Below are 5,850 nucleotides of genomic sequence, written 5' to 3'. Positions count from 1 at the left end.
GCAGCCATCACCACGCACACAGGCTGTGACCAGCAGTCCCGCTCCAGACACTGGTGCTGAGCCCCTCACTCGCCTCACTCATGCTGTTCCATCCCAATAGCTGATTTTCAGGACACCCATCATTCCCACCCAAGTGTCTGGTGGCTGAGACACTCACCTGCTCCAGTTCTTGGCACCACAGGTGCAGGGTGCCTACACCCCTGGTCTGACTCCACTCATGCCTGTCTCCCCAGTAACTGCCATTTAGTCCTTGCAGCACACATAAGCATGGGATACAGAGGGAGATTATTATGCGGAGAGATAATTAAGAAAAGGTTTAATAAGAAGATAGGACAGACTGCAGTGATCAGGTGCAGAGGGCTCAGTCAGACAAGCATACTGACCAGCCCCATTTTACATGCAACTGTGTCCTTTTATACTCCTTTCTGCCTGTTTTCCTCCTTTGTTCCTCCCCATTTCCTTTCCCCTGCACGTTCCCTCATCACTTTGCATAGTTTCACCACTCCCACTCCAACATCCTGGACCCTCAGATTTACATCCTTCTCAGTTGCAAAGTCTCAGTTTTCCTGTAGTTTCTTGATAACTGTGGTGAGTTGACCCTGGCAAGCAGCTAAGCCCCACACAGCTGCTCACTCGCTCCCTCCCTCAGTGGGATGAGGGGAATGAATAGAAACAGTAAAAGCAAGAAAACTTGTGGATCAAGACAAAAATAGTTTCATAAGCAGAGGAAAGAGGAAGAATGAAAGGGAAAAAAAATCAAAACAAGTGATACAAGTGATGCAAAACCAATCACGCACCACCTCCCACAAGCAGACCAATGCCCAGCCAGTCCCCGAACAACAGTTCCCTACTCAAAGCTGGATGCCAAGTGTCCACCAAGCCACTCTGTCACTCCCCTTCCTGAACTGGACTGGGGAGATAAAATTACAACTAAAGGTTTGTGGGTTGATATAAGGACAGGGAAATCATTCAGCAATTACTGTCAAACCAGACTCAACTCAGGGAAATTAATTTAATTTATTGACAATCAAAAGTCAGTGTAAGATAGTGAGAAACAAAAACAAATCTTAAAACACCTTCCCACCACCTCTCCCTTCTTCCCAGGCTCAACTTCACTCCCACATAGGCTCAATACAGCAATGTAATGAAAATTTCCCTCCCTGTTGTATCAATCAGTCTTTATAGTATGAAACTGTATTAACTTTGTTAATATATTGTATCAGGTTTGCATGGCAAGGTTTTGGTAGAAGGAGGGCTGCAGGGGTGGCTTCTGTGAGAAGATGCCAGATGCTTCCTCCATGTCTGACAGAGTGTTCTGGTTTTATTTAGTGGGGAGAGAGACTATGGTGGTAGTTTCTTTAAGAAGCTGCTGGAAGTAGTTTCCCCTTTGTTCAGTGGACTCAGCCAGGCCTAGGGCAGACCCACTGCAGGCCAGGGGCCAAGCCAATTGGTAGCAGAATATTCCCTGATAACACCTCTGTGATAATGTATTTAAGAAGGGGAAAACAGGGAAAAAGAAAAAAAAAAAAAAAAGGAGAAGAAGTGAAGATGTGAAGATGCTGAATGGGGGCAGAGACAGGGAGGCACGAGCCTTGTGGGCTTTGCAAGCCTCACCCTCTGGCCTCTCACCAGGCAGCTGACTGGGCCTGACTTGGCCCAGCCCAGCTGCAAGAAGTGGAGAGGAGATTTAAAGAGATCCTGAGGGGCATCTGCCTGAGCTAATTGTGAAGAATTTCTTGTGAGAGGATTGGCTGCAGATGCCAAGGTCAGTGAAGAAGGAGGGGGAGGAGTAATGCTGCTCCTGGCCAAGATTCCCCTGCAGCCTGTGGTGATGACCATGGTGAGGCAGGCTGTCCCTCTGCAGTCCATGGAGGCCCACAGAGGAACAGAGATACACCTGCAGCCTGTGGAGGATCCCATGCTGGGGCAGGTGGATGCACTCAAAGGAGGCTGTGACCCCATGGAGAACCCATGCTGGAGCAGGTTTTCTGGTAGGACTTATGACCCTATGGGGAATCCATGCTGGAGCAGTTTATTCCTGAAGGGCTGCGCCCCATGGAAAGGACCTGTGCAGGAGCAATCTGTGAAGAACTGCAGGCCATGGGAAGGACCCATGTTGGAGAAGTTCGTGGAGCACTCTATCCCATAGCTGTGACCCCACAGTGGAGCAGGGGAAGAGTATGAAGAGGAATGAGCATCAGAGACAATGTGGAGGGAGGAGGTAGAGAAATGGTGAGTGAAACTGAGCCTGGGAAGAAGGAAGGGGCAGAGGGAAGATGTTTTAAGATCAGCTTTTATTTCTTATTATCCTACTCTGACTTGATTGTTAATAAATTAAATGAATTTCCCAGAGTTGAGTCTATTTTGCCTATGATGGTAATTGGTGAGTCCCTGTCCTTATCTCAACCCATGAAACTTTCATCATGTTTTCTCCCTCTGTCCTGTTGAGGAGAGGGAGTGATAGAGCGGCTTGATGGGCACCTGACGTCCAGCCAAGGTCAACCCACCACAATTGTACACCCCCAAACTTCTCTCTGTGAGGGCAGAGTGAGAAACATAGAAGGCCTTGACACTGAGTAAACACTGTTCAGCAATGGTTAAAACATCAAACCACAAATGCAAAACATATCACCTTATGAGCTGGTATGAAGAAAGCTAACTCCATCCCAGCCAGACCCAGTACTATAAGCCATCAATTAGTGTGTCTGATGAGGTTTGTTTCTTGTCTTTGTCTCTGTTATTTTTGCCTGTGTGTGAGGGATTTCAGTGATGGTCTGTGTAGGGCCACTGTGGGAAATTACAGGCTGCACACAGCTGTGAGAATGCGACCTTGGAGAGGGGAGCTAGGAGGGTTGTTATCTCAGAGAGGGGAACTAGGAGGGTTGTTATTGAGCAGGATGTTGCTGCTATCTGGGAACCACTGTTAGCCAGCAGGGCACATACTTGGCAGGCCTTGTTGCATGCGCTGGCCACGCGTGCACCAACACCTGGTCAGTACTCTTCCACTGAATCTGCTGAGGGTATAAACAGAGGTGGCTCAGAGCAAAGAGGGAGAGAAAGGACCCAGAGCACACTCTACGAACAACAGGGGACGCCCTGAAGGTGCTGCGCCTGCCTCCCTTCTCTGCTCTGACCCCGCTGATCATCATCCTCCTGCTCAGCCGTGTCTCTGGCTTAGTTGGGTTGGTAAGACTCTCATAAAGGGAAAACAATACGCTGCTAACTGCTTATGCTAGGAACTGCTTATGCAAGGCTATAATAGAGCAATAAATACTGTTGTGCTTTTAAATAGCATATACCGGGTGAACTTTGTGCATAGGAATCCTACGAACCTGTTACAGCTGCAGATGCATCTCATCGGGTCCCGTGGACTTGTGCACCTTCAGGTTCCTTAGGTGGTCTTTAACCTTCTCTTCTGCTACTGTGGGCAATTCTTCATTCTCCCAGTCCCTGCTTTTGCCTTCTGCAACTTGGGCAATGTGGCTAGAGCCCTTATCTGTGAAGACTGAGACAAAAAAGTCATTGAGCACCTCAGCCTTCTCTATGTCCTGGGTAACCAGGTCTCCTGTTTCCTTCCAGAGAGGGCCTACATTGTCCGTGGTCTTCCTTTTATCCTTGACATCCCTAAATACGCTTTTCTTGTTGCCCTTGATGTCCCTGGCCAGATTTAATTCCATCAGGGCTTTTGCCTGTCTCACCTGATCCCTGGCCGCTCGGACAACCTTTCTGTAATCCTCCCAGGCTTCCTGTCTGTCGTAGTTCAGCCCCGATGGGGACCAGACTACGCAGTCTCTCTCTCACTCCCCCCACCCTCCGAGAGAACAGGGAGAGATAATATAAGAAAAAACGTCTCGAGGTTTGAGATAAGGACGGGGAGAAATCTTTAAAGTTACCGTTACGGGCAAAACAGACTAGACTTGGGGAAAACTATTCATTTATTACTACAAACAGCAGGAGAATGAGACAGGGAACAAGATAACCTCCCCCCACCCCTCCCTCTTCCCGGGCTTAACATTATCTCTACTACCTTCCCCCCCGAGCGGCACAGGGGGGAAGAGGGAATGGGGGTTGCGGTCAGTTCATCACGCGTTGTTTTACGCCGCTGCTTCATGGTTGGGGGAAGATCTCCTCACATTCCTCCCCTGCTCCTTCGTGGAGTCCCTCCCACGGGCCACAGTCCTTTGTGAAACTGCTCTGGCGTGGGTCATCTCTTCCACGGGGTGCAGTCTCTCCAGAAAGGCTGCCCCAGCGGGCCCTCCACAGGCCACAGCCTCCTTCAGGCATCCACCTGCCCCGGCGTGGGGTCCTCCACAGGCTGCAGGTGGATCTCTGCCCCTCCGTGGACCTCCATGGGCTGCAGGGGGACAACCTGCTCCACCATGGTCATCACCACAGGCTGCAGGGGAATCTTGGCCAGGAGCCACATTACTCCTCCCCCTCCTTCTGAACTGACCTTGGCGTCTGCAGCCGTTCCTCACATGAAAAATTCTTCACAACAGGCTGGCAGACACCTCTCAGGATCTCTTTACATCTCATTCACTTCTCATCTCCTCTCCACTTCTTGCAGCTGGGCTGGGCCGAGTTGGGCCCAGTCGGCTGCCTGGCGAGAGGCCAGAGGGTGAAGCCTGCTAGGCCCACAAGGCTCTCGCCTCCCCCTCTCTGCCTCCGCTCAGCTCCTTCACATCTTCTTCTTTTTTTTTTTTTCTGTTTTCCCCTTCTTAAATACGTTATTGCAGAGGCGTTATCACGGGACATTCTGCTACCAATTGGCTTGGCCTTGGCCAGCAGCAGGTCCACCCTAGCCCCGGCCAAGTCCACTGAAAAAAGGGGAGCAACTTCTAGCAGTTTCCTACAGTAGCTACCACCTTAGTCCCCCCCCTTCAGTAAACAAAACCAGAACACTGTCCTTGTTTCCACCCTTTGAAGGCTTCCTTTTTTTCTTTCAGTTGGTCCAGGAGCTCCTTGTTCATCCATGCAGTCCTCCTGGTGCTTTTGCCCGACTTCCTCTTTGTTGGGATGCATCGCTTCTAAGCTTGGAGGAGGTGCTCCTTGAATATGGACCAACTTTCCTGGGCCCTTCTTCTGTCAGTTGTTTGCAATTGCAAATTTTTAAGTTCAAACATGTTAACATGTACTGTCTGTGATGTGATTTAGTTTAGTTTGTTAGGGGAGAGAAATAAAACAAACTTGTCAAAGTGCATGTAGGAAGCTTTCTACTGTAGCATGTTTTCCTGCATGGGCTGATAATGACTAAAGCAAGCTGCATACGTACCCTTTCTGAGCAGCAGCATCCAATTTGATGCATTTGTTACTGTTGCTGTTGGAAAGTGGCTAGGATCCTGCACCTTTCACTTCTATTGGGGGAAGGAATAGTTAGTTTCCTGCCTCCATCAGCTGTGCCTACCTGATAAAAACAGCTCATCTCACACCCGTTTTGTCAGTGTGTTAGAGGCTAGAGAGAGAAAGCTGGTCACGTGGAGGGAGGCGGGGTAAGAGAGAAGTAGGCAGGAGCAGGCTCTGCTGGTGATTGTCAGAGTAGGAGGAGAAAGAAGATGGTGGAGTTCGAGATAGCAGCAGTTGAAGGAAAGGGTTATTTTTTAGGCTTCCTGTCGTTATTTGTCCTATCAATTTCAGTGGTGTCATAATTGCTGTCCTGCGTGCTGAGGTAATCTGCACGGAATCAAGTCAAGGTATGAGGTGGCTGCTCAGGGGGAGGATTGGACTAGGAATAAAATGTACGGAGGGGGGAGGGGGGAGAAATCCCTGTTGGTTACAAGTGTATTTGCATGTTGTACTGATGATAGTTGCTAAGCTTTTCTGAGGAAGGATAGTGCTCATTTGGAGAGTCTG

Source organism: Chlamydotis macqueenii, chromosome W (assembly GCF_036417535.1).
Source record: "Chlamydotis macqueenii isolate bChlMac1 chromosome W, bChlMac1.mat, whole genome shotgun sequence".
Taxonomy (NCBI): Eukaryota; Metazoa; Chordata; class Aves; order Otidiformes; family Otididae; genus Chlamydotis; species Chlamydotis macqueenii.
Note: the sequence above shows the minus strand (reverse complement) of the source record.